Genomic DNA, 16,615 nt, shown 5'->3' with positions numbered 1-16,615 from the left:
GTCTTTAATTTGTATTTCATTTCAACAAATGGACAGAAGAGTCTGAAGGAAACAGTGATATTTGTAAGAGTTACAGTGTTAATCTGGGGGAGCCTTGCAATGAAAAACATAATACTATAAGCATGCCCCCACTGCATGGGGTGGTTGGTATATCTTCAACGAGGGTCCACAGAAGCTCTCTTTGACTGAAGCTACAGTGGGATGGAATCACCCAAGATGTGAGTAGCAAGATGTAACCAACATTGTCATCAACGCTATGTCCCTCCCTATGTCACTTTTTCCCAGCTCATGTACCAAGAAAACAATGGGCATGGTGGCGCAGTGGTTAGCACTGTTGCACGGGAGGTAAGGCTGGTTACAATGGGTTGGGGGTTTGATCTCCAGCTCCTCCCATCATGTCAAAGTGTCCTTGAGCAAGACACTGAACCCTAAGTTGCTCCCGATGGAGACCAGCACCTTGCATGGCAGCTCGGTCGCCATTGATGTGTGAGTGAATGAGACTTAGCTTACTGTAAAGCGCTTTGGGAACTGTGAAGGTTGAAAAGCGCTATATAAGTGAGATCATTTACCATTTAAAATTGTGTTGATTCTTGCTGATGATGTCCAAAAAGCTCCAAAGCCAGTGAATACACTCAACGCTATACTACAATCTTCTTAGCTGCAGTCAGGCCTGCTAGCCAGACTGAGACTTCCATAAGAGAAAGGTGGGAATCATCATTTAGAAGATGTATAGCAGGGTCCATTGGCAGTTGTGCCACCATTAGTTCTGCAAGGGTATTAATAACCTTCCCCCAAAAGGCAAAAACACCTGGACACTCCCAATCAACATGCATAAAAGAGCCAACGGTTCTGTGAGAGAAATATGAACAATAAGGGTCAGGTACCAGTCCCATCTGATGTCTAATTCTCAGTGTTAGATATGCTGTATTACACAATTTCTACTTTTTTTTAACTTTTTATTATACAATTTATATACTTTTGATTTGGGTTTTTCCAGTAACATTACCCCAAATTGCAAGTTTTGTCCCAAAAATCTACTACAAATTTCCACCTTGTCCACCTTGTAGGACAAAAGTAAACCTATTCACATCTGCAAACATCCTAATAATTTCACCAAAAGGTCCATGTTCCGTTTGACCTATTAGGATTGCTAGCCATCAATTTACTGTTTCACACTGCCACTGCCAGTGGATACCACAGATAAAAGACTTGATATCAAATGGATACTGACCTGGCATAATTTAATTCCACACAGTGTTTGCTATTGATGTTTTTTCCACTTACGAAGATCTCAAAATCAGTGCCCCTGGCAGGGCAGACATGCTTTCATTGAAATGCTGGAAAGTCGCTCAGTTCATGCTAGCAGGGTAATGTATTTTATATTTGGCAGATGAAGTGCATTTGTGCAATAACTTGCAAAAGGACTCGCAGGAAAGATAATTCAATATTAAACTTAATGTCATAGTTTGTCTACCAAAGGTTATGTAATTGATGCATGCAGACATCTGTCTTGCATTTAATTGTGAATTCTTATGCATTGGGTTGGCATGATATCTGGGGAGAATTTCCAAAGAAGTTTCTTGAAGTGGACATATTGCCGCCACGAGATTGAAAAACTCCTTGGAGATGACCATTTCTCATGTCCTGCCTGCGGAGATAACATGGTCACAGTGTCTCTTGACGGCAACAGAAAAATGTATCGATTCAATCATAAGGGGTAAGTAGCAAGAAAGCAACATGGATATTATCTTTAATTACTATTTTTCTTCAAAAGTCGAATGAATGCCCATACTTTGAAGGGACTTTCATTGCCAAAGACACAGATGTTGAAGACTTTGTGAAAAGGAGTAAAATATAAGTTATCTAATAGCATCTGCTTTATGTGCTAAAGTTCGTAGTGGATTGTAAGATGTAAAATGCACAAGATATAATTACGTTTTGGATAGGATGTTGTATTGTTTGTTTCAATAGGCACTTGGGCGCCCATTGTGTGGTTAATCCAACTTCAAAGCAGGCAGGGAGGCTACCAGAAAGTCAGAGCCCAGACTGGATGAAGAGGTCATGATGACATCAGTCTGCAGACACTGCATTCTGTTTAATGGTAAGAATAAAGATGTAGTGAATTTTTTATCGTAAACCTCTTTACACCTTTTGGGTAGAATGTCTATTAATATAGTAATGCCCTCTCAATTCTATCTCATTTTTGGATGCAGGACTTCACGTTTCATGGGGAAGTCTTTGCCTACCCTCTCTACCTACAGCAAAAAAAAGAAAATTGAACATTTCAGTTTCATACTGCTCTAGGTTTGACAGTTGGAGAGGAAATGGAAGCTGTCAATTCATACCTCTCTCGTGTAGCAACAACCAAAAAGTACATGTCCAAAGCAAGTGAGTAGCAGATTTATAGGTCCTCGTCAGCTTTTTTCCAATATACAATACAACAATGTGCAGAAGTTTTGGCTGCAAACCTTTTTTTTAAACACAGGCTGCATATTCATTTACATTTAAGGCATACAATGTCATTTTTATTGGTGTTGTGCAACTGTCAGGGATTTGCACTGGATGAATGAATCATTGATGGCCTAAATAACTCTTTTAACTTTGAATTGTGGCTGCAACTGCTCACTGCTACTACAACAACTCCAATTGAACACTTGGAACAGCCTACTTTGGTGACCAAGTAAACACTAGTGGTTGATTTTCAGACAATGATACAAATGTATAACATGCAGACTAAGAGGAGGACTGTTGAAGTGGACAGGGACATTCAAAAGCTACTAACCATACTGCAGGCAACAGAAGGGGAATGAAGCAGTGGGTGAAGGAGGTTGAGGAGTGGGCTGCATCAAGTAAGATTTTTCATTTAACTACAAAATATTAACTTTCAAATGTTTGTCCTCGTTTCACAGTCAAGGAAACCATGTTAATTGAGAATTGAATCTTTACATTGAAGTCAAGACTTCCCCATTTGGCCATGGGATTCTGATTTTTCTGCACTTTTCATAGCATGTATTTTTGTATCTTTGTAGTTTGTATCAGTCATATACAGTGTATTTAAATCTTCTAATCTTCCCTATGCTATGTCTATTGCTCTTAAGGCCTTTGACAAAGTAATGCTGCTGTCTCGACTTCGAGAAGAGGATGGGATTTTCATCAAAGCGATGAGGAACCACTGCCGCTACCTGACAGGATCTTCAAAAGCTGTAAAAAGAGAGACACAGCAGATTGAGGAGGACCTGTGTAAACAGAGTAGGTATTTAAATGAATTATAATGACCACAATGATCATTATTTGACATGAGTTTATGTATTTTATTGTGATTCATTTGAATGCAAAGTTATTTAATGGTCACAAATGTATACAATATTGTGAGCTCACATAAGCGAGTTTCTCTGTCACTAATGTAATATCACCCCGTTCCCCTAACCCTTTTTCATTCATGCAAGTCACTGTAATGTTTACCTCTGCATTCTTTAATATTACCTTGTTAGATTTGTCTAATGGCACACATTCCAATGCTGTCAGCACATAAAGACTAAGAATACTAAGATGCAAACCATAACATTAAGTAATAATTTGGATCTTTGTCCCCCAGAGGATTCAGCCTCTCCCCTTCTCTCTGTAGTTTGCATGTTATCATTGCTCTCTCTCCCACTGAGTGTTGGTTTGTTTCTCCTCTCTGTGTGAATGCTGTTGTCCTCTTATGTGTTTGTGTGGCCTTTCCAGGTCTCTATGGTGGAGAGGAGATGGTGTGGCTCAGATTCTACTTAGTAAATGGTAATGAATGGTAAATGATCTCACTTATATAGCGCCTTTCAACCTTCACGGTTCCCCTAAGTCTCATTCACCCATTCACTCACACATTCACACACCAATGGCGACCGAGCTGCCATGCAAGGTGCTGGTCTCCATCGGGAGCAACTTAGGGTTCAGTGTCTTGCTCAGGGACGCTTCGACATGACGGGGGATCGAACCCCCAACCCGCTCTAACCAGCTTTACCTCCCGTGCGACAGTGCTAACCACTTCGCCACCATGCCGCCCCAGTAGTAGGCCTGAAGTGGTCCAATTGTCCTCTTTACTTATGTTTTACTATCTATTCAATTAAATTCAATTTTATTCATGTAGCGCAACAAAAACACAACAAAAGTTATCTCATGACACGTTACATATGAAGCAAGTCTTGACTCTTTATAGTATTATTTACAGAGTCCCAACAGTTCCCACCATGAACAAGCATTTGGCGACAGCAGCAAGGAACAACTTCCTTTAACAGGCAGAAACCTTCAGCACAATCTAGGCCTCTCAGTGGGCGGTCATCTGCCTTGACCAGTTGGATTGAGAGAGAAAAAGAGAAGGGGAGGGAGACAGAGAGAAAGAGATCTACATTTTGCCATCATAATTGTATATAATATGACTATGAGTCTATTCTGTACACACGACATCTGTTGCATGTCTGTCTGTCCTGCTAGAGGACAGACTTGCTCTTCCTGAGCTTTCCTCCATTTTCTCCCAGGTTTTTCTTTTGGGAGTTTTTCCTCATTCGAATCGAGGGTCTAAGGACAGAGGGTGTATGAGGCAAATTGTGATCTGTCTGACCCTTGATGACAGAGAATCCTCTGACAATGAGATGCAAGATTAAAGGCTGCTGTTACAATCAAACAGTTGCATTGTGGGGTGTGATGAATATTCTGTTGTTGTTGTAAATATTTTGAATGAATAAAAGCACACTATTCAAAACATTTTTTATGTATGTGTTTATTTTTTCTTTGGCCTTGCTCTTGATGCACATTTTAGTGTCTCAGAAAAAGTATTGCTACTCTTTCACATAGTATATCCTTTAACAGACGGAATGATTTCCAGAAAATGTTTTCAGAGAAGGCTGTTCATGTGATATTTGAGAGTTCACATTTATGCTATATTGAAGAGTGGAATTTACTATACATCTTCAGAAACATAATTTGCTTCAAATGTAAGTCATATTAATTTTGTAACCACCAAATTGTAACCAATAAACCTGACAGTCTGAACATTGTAACCTAGGTTTTCAAGACAGAAGATGTCATTTCAATGTCGACACTTGATTTGACTGACTACTATTTAAAAGTATCTAGCTATGACATGAAACGACAAAAAACACTATTGTGATTATGCAGGAAAGCAAGGAAATAAATGGCAAAAATATGTTGATTAGAAACGTATTTAACATACATTACAAACAAATTTAGCGTAATCTGGGAGAAAATATGTTTCCTGCAAAATGTAATTGAGAATGCAGATTAGTTGTAAGGGAATGTATTTTTTAGGAGAAAGGGTTGCCCATTAATATCTTGAAGAGTTGCAATACCTTTATCCTCCCAAGTTCTGTTAGTGAAGGGTATCCCCACAGATAGAAGGTGACTATTGTTCCATATTGGAGATGACCTCACCATAAGTCTGAAAACATTTCTGCTGCTACACTTTTAGCATATGAGTTCAAATTGGACTGAAATATAAACCACATTTTTTGGTAGACATGCCTATAAGCAGAAAATCTTTTAATCTTATTGGTGCTATTAATGCTTGCTCCATATTTATTCAAGGTGAAACTCCGCCATCCAATAACTGAGACTTCTCAATACAAATGTCCAGTGATACAGTTTAAATTGGACACACCCATCTGCCTTTTTGAATGGAAGAGCTGACCACTTTAAATTGGGTCATTTACTGTTCCAAACATAGCATCATAGTAAGGAGTCCAGTTATTGCCAGTATCCTGCTGGAGGTGCAAGTGAGTGCAATTGAGTTGATAAAATGAATGATAGTAAGATGTTCATTTTCATGACTGATGTACGAGCTGGAACTGATGCTGGCAGGTGTCTCCATATTTTAATATCTTATTCTATTTTTTTCAAGATTAAAGAGTAATCTTGTTGTTTTAGCTATAGACGATAGGGAATTTGTATTTGTAATCTTAATCTGGGGAGGGATGGACACATATCCAAAATGTTAGTGTTTTTAAAACAGTGGGAAGAGTTTGTCGAACATCTTCAATATAAACCAATGTGTCATCCACATAGAGTGATATTGAATGTGATGTTGCACCTATTGTAATTGGGGAAATCTGTGGACAGTTTCTAATTAATTGTGCAAGCAGTTCGATGAATATATTAAATGTATGGCTCATATTCTGCCCTGCATCTTAATAAATAATTTAATTATGCTTGTTTTGTTTTGAGCTTGTTTTCTTTTGTTATGGTGTATCTCATTTAAGATCATTCTCCAAAATATTACATTGTTCTTCTAGGGTAAAAATCTTTTGAAGCTGGCTTTTTTGTAAATGGGAACTGAACCATATGGTGTTATTTCATATGAAAGCCTTGATGGAGGCCCCAAACCACTGTCATTTCTGAGACGCTATTTTTTATATAATTGGGTTGTGATCAGATAGATGTCTTGTGGAGAAGACGGTGTAGTCTTTAACAGATGGATTATGCATCCTCCACACATCAGTTAAGTTTAAGTCTGGAATAAAGAGATTAAGTGCTTTGGATGCATATTCGTGAGAGTTTAAGAAAGTTGAGGAGGATTTATCAAGGTTATTGTTTACAAAAACCCCTTCCATTCCTCCTCCCATTCAATCCCTTACCTTGTAACATCTGTGAGTGTCACTTGGCAATGTCAAAACACTGAACATTAACTGCACCCCCTCTAACACCAAAAAATTAGAAATGCAAAGCAGTTCCCATAGACAATCATATCAGAGAAACAAACACACCTGGACAAACCCATTAATTTATACAATTAAAACCATTCCCATCTCAAAAACAGTATAACTCTTGCGAGAGACTGTTGCTTTAATGAACCGTCACAATGACGTCAATGATGTCATATCTTGCGCCCAGGAATGTAATTAAATTTACAGGAGGCATAAGCCTAAATGTACAACAAGTTATTCAAAGCGAACTACTGTTTTTTTATCCCCTAGCTTCATTGATAAAGTTTAACATTTGTTTCTGTTGAATTTCACCTAAGAAATAGAATATATATTATGAATAGGCATAATGTCTCATAACTATGTTATCCGTGAATTAGCAAGTTAGCTGAGCCATTGCATATAAAACTCAAGCCTGCAATACTCAAAAAATAAATTGGCACCTTATTTAACACCACTATTATTTAACTTGCCTGTGTCTTACAAGTTCTTACTGCTTGTGCTCTTTTCCCAGGATCTTCTTCCATGCCTTCCAGCACCGATGATTTTAGGGCTTCCTTCGCCTCCTGCCAAGTTAAACAACATCCTCATGCCCTTGTGATTCACTCTCAAAATCGCCGGATATATAAGGAACGAGTCGATCCCCTTCTGTGGAAGCTCAGCACGGATCTCCTCGTATTCCTGTGTTGTCCCGGGGCTGTAGTTGGTTGGTATATTGTAAAAGTCTAAAAACCGGGTCTTGTGTTGTTGTTGTTGTGCTCTGTCAATTTCCAAGCTTCTTCTGTAACTTAGTCATCCCTGCGAGACAGGAGCTAGTATCTTTCTCATTCTTGCGCAAGCAAAAAAATCTCTAAAAATCTTGCTCAACAATAATATGGATGACTGTCATATCCTAGAGAAATGAATGAACACCAATGGCTGCCTGAAAGGCAAGAAAATATATATAAATCTATGTTATATATGTAGAAAATGCTTAGCATTTCTCTTCAGTTGTAATGGGAGTCTGTGGGAAGCATGGCAACTTTCCTTTCACCTTCACTTTTTTGTGAGTAAGTGCAGTTGATTCCAAATCTACATGGCTGTGGACATAACACTTTTTCCGACGCTTGATGGTAAAATGATGTATGTAGAGTGAAAATTGTGGGACTGGGAGCAACTTTGAGACACATTTATAAGAAGACTTGAAAAGGGCTCTCCACTTTAGGTCATGTGACTCACACTCTAGTTCACCACATACACAATTTATGCAAAATAGGTTGGGCATATATCTGAAAAAAGTCAAAGCACACCGTTCCTGATCAAGCCACATGATGTATTTTTTGCGTATGTGCAGCAAATGGTGTGGGAGTAGATACAGGACAAAAAAAACACAGAAGAAGAATAACAATATGCAGAAATAAGTATGAGGAATAATAATACTTCTTATGCTTTGCACTTTTGGCACACTAATTAAAACAGACAAAAAAATGAACAAATCAACAAAATCAGGCAGGCAAAACTCTCTGCTTCTGAAACGCTCCAGTTGGGGTATGAAGCCGTGCAAAGGACGGAACAAAACCACTTCACAGATGCGACATCATAGGCGTAATGTATTATATTAAGCTTTTAACAACAGCTTGTTAAACAAACCCTGAACATGATACATTTAACAGATTTAACAGGTTTAATTTCAGGGCAGTTCTATTGGAATGCATGATTATTGTACTGTCTACCAAATCTAGAGAGGCAGCCGGTAAGAGGCAGAACTTCTTTGAGAGAGACTGTTTTCCTGGCGAAGATCGCCGCTGCTATCAGCCGGTTTGGGTTCGCACTGGCTTTGCATCACAGGGCATGTGTGGTTTTGTAGTTTGGTTTTTCGGTGCTTCTGCGAGCAGAATGGCTTGTCTGCTTTTTCTAGTATTGTCCACGAGGTGTAAATCTATTTGTGACTCTGTTGTTTGTCAAGTAGACACGTGGAATAGTGACAATAAAGGGGGTTGTTTGTTGAATGCTTTTGAATTACATGCCGGTTTACTTTTGGTCACAAACATGGTGAAATGATGAATGGTAAAATAGCTCCATATCCTTTCTTAGCTACAGTGTGTTAAAGGCTTATGATGGCTCAAAAAGAGGTTGTTTAAATTGATTGCATGATATGATATTGACTTAAATAAATTTCATAAAATGATTCATGTTAAAATGCAATAGAATACATACATTACCTGTTGTTAAGCCAATAGTTATGATGCTTAATGAAAAACATTTTCCTGTGGTCCATTTAACTTTATTCACAATGTGTATATATTTTCACCTTGTTTTTTCACCTAATGACTATTACCTTGGAAAGTAAAAGGAGAAAAAAGCAAAGCTGTTTGGTCATTTGAGTGGAATCCAGTTAAAAAATCTTCGGGTAGATGTAACAATCCCCGTCAAGTGGGGAAGCTGCACATGTTTGAGGATAAAACTTGAAAAACCGGAAAACCTGGAAACTGTGAAATTATTCTCTCTTCTCAACGGTATTACCAGGACCTATAAAGAAATGTCTGAAGCCAACGATGATGTGGAGGCCGGATTCATTGCAGAGCTAGAGGCGGGGCTGGATGCAGACAAAGTGCAGCGAAAAGCAGACCTAGCAAAGACTGCGAACGAGTGTGAGTTGAAACTGAAGGAGGTCAAAAGTCTAATTCAGGAGACTCTTTGTTACAGGTACCAGCCGGTACCGAAGAAACAGATAATGGATCCTGCAAACAGGAGAAAGAAATGAAACAGGGCAACGATGCTTCTGTTCGTTTAGCCTCGCTCAGCAGAATGAGGAAAGTAACGAACCCGCCGTAAAAGCCATAAAGCGACTCTCCCGACGTAAAGTCATCCCGGAGCAAAGTAAAATGCCACACTGCCCCCTGCTGAAAATTGGAACTTTAATTGATTTGGCTTCAGACACCAATTATATATCCCACAAGGCTGGAAGCCTTGAATCTCAGAAGTGAAGAAATCACTCCCAAAGGCACTCTCAAATCACACCAATTGGTTTGTTATGGACTGGACAGCATTGCAGATATCCACAAAAGTGTGACACTGAAGCAGTTGCAGGAATTCTTTCCAGACGCACCGCTTGGTTAACTGGTGAGGACCAGAGAAATAAATTTGATCATAAGCCATAAAGAAGGTCAACGAGAACCACAGAGAATCAGAGTCATTGGAGTTTTCATGCATTGCGCAGTTGGCAATGCATGAGACTGCTAACCTCCCTCCTTTCACCCACCTCAAAGAGAGAGAACGTTGGGTGCTCCAACACGATAGCTACGTTCAATTCAATTCAATTCAATTTTATTTATATAGCGCCAAATCACAACAAAGTCATCTCATGACACTTTACAAAATAGAGCAGGTCTAGACCGACTCTTTATAATGTTATTACAGAGACCCAACAGTTCCCACCATGAGCAAGCACTTTGGCGACAGTGGCAAGGAAAAACGTCCTTTTAAGAGGCAGAAACCTTGAGCAGAACCAGACTCTAGGTGGGCGGTCATCTGCTTTGACCGGTTGGGTTTTAGGGAGAGAGAGAGAGAGAGAGAGAGACAGAGACAGAGACAGAGAGATAGACATAGAGACACAGATAGACAGACAGACAGACAGATAGGTAGGCAAAGATGTATGGCAGCACTAACAGTAGAAATAGCTGTAATATTAGCTGAGATTAATAATAGGAGCTTTAATAGTGACAGAACTACGACTAAACATAATAACTGTAGTGATGAGAGTCAGGCAGGCCCATGGCGGCCGCAGCACCCAGGCGTACCAGGACCACGATCCACAGCGACCTACGAGTCGACAAAGCACAAAGAAACTCCGGGGAAGAAATAAAGTTAGTAACATGCATTGGACTGTGATGAATGTGCAAAGATGAAGAAGGAGAGGAGGAAAGCTCAGTGCATCATGGGAAGTCCCCCGGCAGTGGAGGCCTATAGCAACATAACTAGGGGGCTGGTCCAGGCAGGCCTGAGACAGCCCTTAACTATAAGCGTTATCAAAAAGCAAAGTTTTAAGCCTACTCTTAAAAGTAGAGAGTGTGTCTGCCTCCCGGACCCAAACTGGGAGCCGATTCCACAGGAGAGGAGCTTGATAGCTGAAGGCTCTGGCTCCTGTTCTGTTTTTGGAGACTCTAGGAACCACAAGCAGCCCTGCATTCTGGGAGCGGAGTGCTCTAGTGGGGTAATAAGGTACTATGAGCTCTTTAAGATATGATGGTGCCTGACCAGTAAGAGCTTTGTAGGTGAGGAGAAGGATTTTAAACTATTCCAGATTTTACAGGGAGCCAGTGCAGAGAAGCTAATACAGGAGAAATATGATCTCTTTTCCTGGTTCCTGTCAGTACACGTGCTGCAGCATTCTGGATCAACTGGAGAGTCCTCAGGGACTTATTGGGACAGCCTGATAATAAGGAATTGCAATAATCCAGCCTAGACGTGACAAATGCATGGACTAATTTTTCTGCATCTGTTTGAGACAGGATCTTCCTGATTTTTGCAATATTACGGAGGTGAAAAAAGGCAGTCCGTGAAGTTTGTTTTACGTGGGAGTTAAAGGACATGTCCTGATCAAAGACAACTCCGAGATTCCTCACGGTGGCGCTGGAGGCCAGGGCAATGCCATCTAGGGTAACAATATCCTTAGATACTGTATTTCTGAGGTGTTCAGGGCCAAGAACAATAACTTCTGTCTTGTCTGAGTTCAACATCAGATAATTACAGGTCATCCAGGTCTTTATGTCCTTAAGGCATGCTTGGAGGTTGGCTAACTGATGAGGTTCTTCTGGCTTGATCGATAAATATAGCTGGGTATCATCTGCATAGCAATGAAAATGTATGGAGTGTTTTCTAATAATATCCCCTAAAGGAAGCATATATAAAGTGAATAGTATTGGTCCAAGCACAGAACCTTGTGGAACTCCATGACTGACTTTGGCGTACATGGAGGATTCATCGTTAACATGTACAAACTGAGATCGATCTGATAAATACGACTTAAACCAGCTTAGTGCGGTTCCTTTGATGCCAATTAAATGTTCCAGTCTCTGTAATAGGATATGATGGTCAATGGTGTCGAATGCAGCACTAAGATCTAACAAAACAAGTATAGAGACAAGTCCTTTGTCTGATGCAGTGAGAAGGTCATTTGTAACTTTCACCAGTGCCGTCTCTGTGCTATGATGAGCTCTGAAACCTGACTGAAAGTCCTCAAGCAACCTATTGTCATGTAGAAAGTCACACAGCTGGTTGGCGACTGCTTTCTCAAGGATCTTGGAGAGAAAGGGGAGGTTAGATATAGGTCGATAGTTGGCTAAAACCTCTGGATCAAGTGTGGTCTTTTTAAGAAGAGGTTTAATTACAGCAACTTTAAAGGACTGTGGTACGTAGCCTGTTAATAAAGACAGATTGATCATGTCTAGTAAAGAAGTGCTTACTAAAGGTAAAACCTCTTTGAGCAGCCAGGTTGGGATGGGGTCTAAGAGACAAGTTGATGGCTTAGATGAAGAGATAGTTTTAGTAATTTGGTGAAGGTCAATGGGAGAAAAGCAATCTAAATATACATCAGGTTTTACAGCTATTTCTGAGATTCCTGTGTTTGAAGGTAAGGTACCACCTGAAGACAGGAGGTGATCAATTCTGTCTCTAATAGTTAGAATTTTATCATTAAAGAAGCTCATGAAGTCATTACTGCTGAGGCTTATAGGAATACATGGCTCAATAGAGCTGTGACTCTCTGTCAGCCTGGCTACAGTGCTGAAGAGAAACCTGGGGTTGTTCTTGTTCTCTTCTATTAATGTTGAGTAATAGGCTGCTCTGGCTTTACAGAGGGCCTTCCTATAAGTTCTAAGACTATCTTGCCAAATTAAACGTGATTCCTCTAGTTTGGTGGAGCGCCATTTCCTTTCAAGTTTCTGCACTGTTTGCTTTAATTTGCGGGTTTGGGTGTTATACCATGGAGCTGACTTTCTTTGTTTTATTATCTTCTTTTTAAGAGGGGCAATAGAGTCAAGTGTCAATCGCATTGAGCCTGCAGCACTGTCAACAACATTGTCTATTTGAGAGGGACGAAGGTTAGCATAGGAGTCCTCAGTTGTATTGAGACATGGCATTGAATTTAATACCGATGGAATCACTTCCTTAAATTTAGCTACAGCACTATCAGATAGATATCTGGTGTAGACTTTTTTACCTAATGGCGTGTAGTCCAGTAATAGGAATTCAAAAGTTATTAAATAATGGTCCGATAACAAAGGATTCTGTGGAAAGACAGTTAGATGTTCAATTTCAAGTCCATATGTCAGAACCAGGTCGAGGGTGTGATTAAAACAGTGAGTGGGTTTCTGTACCCTCTGACAGAAGCCAATCGAATCCAATAAAGAGGTAAATGCAGTACCAAGGCTATCCTTATCAACGTCCACATGAATATTAAAATCCCCTACGATAATGACTTTGTCTGTTTTAAGGACTAAACCTGATAAAAACTCTGAGAATTCAGATAAGAATTCAGAGTATGGACCTGGAGCGCGATAGACTATAACGAATAAGACTGGCTTCAGTGTTTTCCAGGTTGGGAGTGAGAGACTCATAACGAGGCTTTCAAATGAGTTATAATCTAGTTTAGGTCTAGAGTTCATCAACAGGCTTGAGTCAAAGATGGCTGCAACTCCACCTCCTCGGCCGCTGCCTCGAGGGATGTGAGTATTAGTATGACTGGGCGGAGTGGATTCATTCAGGCTGACATACTCTTCATGACACAGCCAGGTTTGTGTCAGACACAGTAGATCAATATGATTCTCTGATATTAGCTCGTTTACTAATACAGCTTTAGATGACAGAGATCTGATATTTAACAGTCCGCACTTAATTTTCCTATTGTTTTGGCCTATAGCAGTAGTGGTCTTAATTTTTATTAAGTTTTTATTAATGACTCCTCTCCTGTTTAACTTTGGTTGAATTAATTTAAGTGGTCGGGGGGCAGACACAGTCATTATGGGGTTTTGGGTGGGTAACTGCTCTAATGGAAGCGCAGAGAAGCGTGTAGGACTGCGACTCTGCCTCCTGGTCTGGACTCTGGGTTGTCACGGTTTTGGTTCACTAATAAAGTCGGTCAGATTTCTAGATATGAGAGCCGCTCCATCCAAAGTGGGATGAATGCCGTCTCTCCTCATCAGACCAGGTCTCCTCCAGAAAGTCCGCCAATTATCTACGAAGCCCACATCGTTTGCTGGACACCACCTCGTTGATGACATTCTCACACCCCACAACACCCTTGACCAGCTTCCACTCTTTCTCTTGAGTGAGTGAGTGGCGATTCAGATGCTAGGGGTATTCAATTCAAATTTAAAGAGGTCCAGTTAGAGAAAATGTCTGGAAAGGTCTGGAACATCATAATGTTTAACTTGCATTATGATTCAGTACCATATATATTGAAATAGCCTAGGAGTTGTATCAGTGTTTGTATGTAGTCAGCAACTGACTGTCAATCAAATAAAGAAAGTACATTTCAATAATATTTATTGTCAGTTTTCATGTTGAACTGGAGGGTTGACCCGAGTGCTTCGAAGCTTCTGCCATTGCCATGGTAATCGACATCCAAATCAGTATGCTACAGGGTTGTTTCTTATAATTTTTTTTTATTGTTTTATATCACACACAGACACATGGAGCAGAGCTGAGGAGAGACAGGTGAAGTGAATGTTACTCGAGTTGACGAGAACTCGTTATTTAATGCTGAAATTCAACCGTGGTGTTCTGTCGGGAGATGCAGTGATTTAAGACAACGGTGAGTACGAAAAAGTATAAATAATATGGAATTTGGTAAGCTATGAGTGGAGGAAAAGTCTGCTAGGCTAATTTATGCTGTGTAAAATGCCATAGGCTTAAGCTAATAATGGTGACAATTGTCTCACGTGTTTTGCGTCATCTGATCTGCCTTTTTGGAGACCCCTGATCAAACTATTTAGAACGAATATCGGCCGATAATAACTTTCTTTGCCGGGTGTCTGAGCTCAGCCTCAAGGACAGGGGGAAGAGCTCAGACCTCTAGAAGTTGCTTGGAGTAGAACAGCCATAGGCGCCTGAGCATTGGAGCAAGTGTAGCAAATGCAACCCCATTATTTAATTAGGGGGAGCAAAGTTATGGTTTTGCTACCCCACTTTTTGTCTTTTTTAAGATAAACTTATCATCATACAGTCCACGTCATCACATGATTATATTTAAGCAGCCTATATCAATTATCATTTTACTATTTTCAGCATCTAACAAAAATAAGTAATAAAAAAAATCACACATTTGTGGACCTTCCTTTGTTTCAGTCGAACACATCGCTGATGGTATGCCACAACATGCTTTGGCTGTCAATCACAGGAGTCTGTCTGTTTAGAGTCTGTTGAATAAACCTGCTTGGCCCACAGACTCCAGCCAAACTTTAAATTAGCTAAAAGTAGGATTGTACTGTTGCTAGCACTAGCACTAGAAAAAATTTCAGTCTTCAGAAGGAACCAGAGTGGTAAGACAGAAAGTTTTGAGAGATGGACTAGCACGTCAGAATCAGAAATACTTTATTGATTCCCGGGGGGAAATAACACAAGTTACAGGTGTTCCCATTCAAGAGTAGAAAAGTAGCATACATTTAGAAATGAGAAGTATGTACAAATAAAGATATAAAAAAAAAAATATATATATATATATATATATGGACAGACATGCAATATATGTCATGTATACAGAATTCACAACAGAAAATAGTATGGAGTAATAGTATGTACAATTATGATGACAAAATTGCTGTAGATGTTGAACATAAGTGAAAAGGATGGCCCACTAAGAAGCATCTGAGTCACACCACCTGGAAAGAGGGCAGGCCACACAAACACACAAGAGAACAACAGCATTCACATAGAGAGGAGAAACAGAAAACACACAGAGGGAGAGGGAGCCGTGATAACATGCAAACTGGGGAGAGAAGGGGAGAGGCTGAATCTCCTGGGGGACAAAGATACAATTCAACGATGGTATGAGGCACCAACAGAACAACAAGAAGGGCTAGAGCTGCGGGGCATCTTGGACAATGTCTCACATCCTCTCCATGACGTACTGGTCAGGCAAAAGAGCAGCTTCAGTGGGAGACTCATTCCTCCTAAATGTACAACTGAGCGCCACAGGAAATCATTCCTGCCTGTGGCCATCAAACTGTTCAACTCCTCCCTCTGAGTGTCAGACACTCAGAAGAAACAGACTGGAAATATTCTAAATATACTACCTCAATATTACTTATTCTCAAATGACAGTGCAATACATATATATATACAGTCATGGAAAAAATTATTAGACCACCCTTGTTTTCTTCAATTTCTTGTTCATTTTAATGCCTGGTACCACTAAAGGTATATTACCTGAAGAATACAATGAACACGACAAAAAATGCAGCTGATTACATAATACTTTATGTCCTATTTGACATGCTTAAGCTTAATTGAATTCCCAGGGTATATAAGAGGCCATTTCATGTCATAAGCAGCACTGCACATGCAAAGGCCTGGAGTGGTTTCCTGCTTACATTCAAGCCGTAGCACAACTCAGAAGTTGTCAGCTCTCACATAATGCCTAAAACAAAAGAATTATGTGAAGCCACAAAGGCAGCCATCTTGGCACTGCTGGAAATTGGCATGAGTGAGAGACAGGTAGCCAAAAAACTGAAGATCTCCAAGACAGCCATTCATTACACCAAGAAAAAACAAGCCGAACATGGTACTACCAAATTGCTAGCTGGTCGAGGCAGGAAACGTCTTTCTACCCCACGAGATGACCGTGCACTCATCCGTTCCTGTGTCAGGAATCGTCGTCAGACCTCCAGGGACCTTAAAAATGAGTGGGCACTGTCGAGAAATGTGACTTGTTCGGCAAGGACAGT

The sequence above is a fragment of the Enoplosus armatus genome, chromosome 1, assembly GCF_043641665.1.
Source record: "Enoplosus armatus isolate fEnoArm2 chromosome 1, fEnoArm2.hap1, whole genome shotgun sequence".
NCBI classification, from domain to species: domain Eukaryota; kingdom Metazoa; phylum Chordata; class Actinopteri; order Centrarchiformes; family Enoplosidae; genus Enoplosus; species Enoplosus armatus.
This window is presented reverse-complemented; position numbering follows the sequence as displayed.